Source organism: Monodelphis domestica, chromosome 1, assembly GCF_027887165.1.
Source record: "Monodelphis domestica isolate mMonDom1 chromosome 1, mMonDom1.pri, whole genome shotgun sequence".
NCBI lineage: Eukaryota > Metazoa > Chordata > Mammalia > Didelphimorphia > Didelphidae > Monodelphis > Monodelphis domestica.
This window is the reverse complement of record NC_077227.1, coordinates 352,478,302-352,479,548: the sequence shown is the minus strand read 5'-3', so window position 1 is coordinate 352,479,548 and position 1,247 is coordinate 352,478,302.

Sequence of the window (1,247 nt, the reverse complement as noted above, 5' to 3'; positions counted from 1 at the left end):
CATTTAGCCAGCCTGCGCCTCTTTTTTTTCTGGTGTCCTTTACTTAACAGCGCCTCATCTCAGCCACATATCTAGATCCAGAGTGGCAGAGCTGAAAGGAATCTTATTTCAGTCAATGCCACATGTCTTTATTACATTTATAATAACTTGTTCAGTTGTTTCTGACTCTTTACGACCCCTTTTGGGGGGCCTTCTTGGCAAAGATATTGGCGTGGTTTGCTATTTTCTTCTCTAGCTCATTTTTACAGATGAGGAAATGGAGGCAAACAGGATTAGTGACTTTCCCTGAGTCATACAGTAAGGGAGTGTCTGAGCCTGGATTAGAATTCAGATCTTTATGATTTCAGGCTTGGTTTTCTATCCACGGTACCACCTAACTGCTCTTTTAAAATTAAATCTCTACAATAGCAATAATAATAACTGACATCAGGCTAAATTTTACATGCATTATAGCATTTGAGCCTTACAATAGACCTCCTGTGAGCTAGGGCTTTATCCCCATTTTTCAGATGTGGAAGGAAGTGGAAGCCCAGAGTCATACAGTGCAAAGTTCCAGAGGCAGGATTTGGCCCCAGGGCTTCTCGACTCCCAATTTATGTTACTTTGCTCATTGCTGCAGGTGCAGAGAACAAATACACAAGCTAGTGTAGTTCCTGACAATGACCTTGTACTTGCTGCCCAGCACACTGGCATGTAGACTTCTCCAGGTCAGATCCGTGATACACATAAAACAACCTTGCTGCTAAGGCCCTGACCTCCAGGATCTTGTAATCTAGGTAGGGTGTGAAATGGACATGAATGGGTATGAGTTAGGGTGAAAAGAGGAAAGATCAAAAGTAATTATTGAAGGATAGCTGGGTAGCACAGGGGAAAGAGTCCTGGGCCTGGTGTCAGGAAGACTCATCTTTCTGAGTTCAAATTTGACCTCAGACTAGCTCAGTGACCCTGGGCAAGTCATTTAACCTTATTTGCTTTAGTTTCCTCATCTGTAAATTGAGCTGGAGAAGAAAATAGCAAACTACTTCAGTATCTCTGCCAAGAAAACCCCCAATGGGATCATGGTCAGACATGATAGAAGAACAACACAAAGTTGTAATTTTTTTCCCATTCTAGTTCATGGGACCCCTTAAATTTATTGATAGACTCTAGATTAAAAACCCTTGCCATACACAGAAGGATACAGTCCTGCAGATCGTCAGTGGGAAATAGAGCATAGGTAGCCTAGATGATTTTCTGTGTGTTTTATT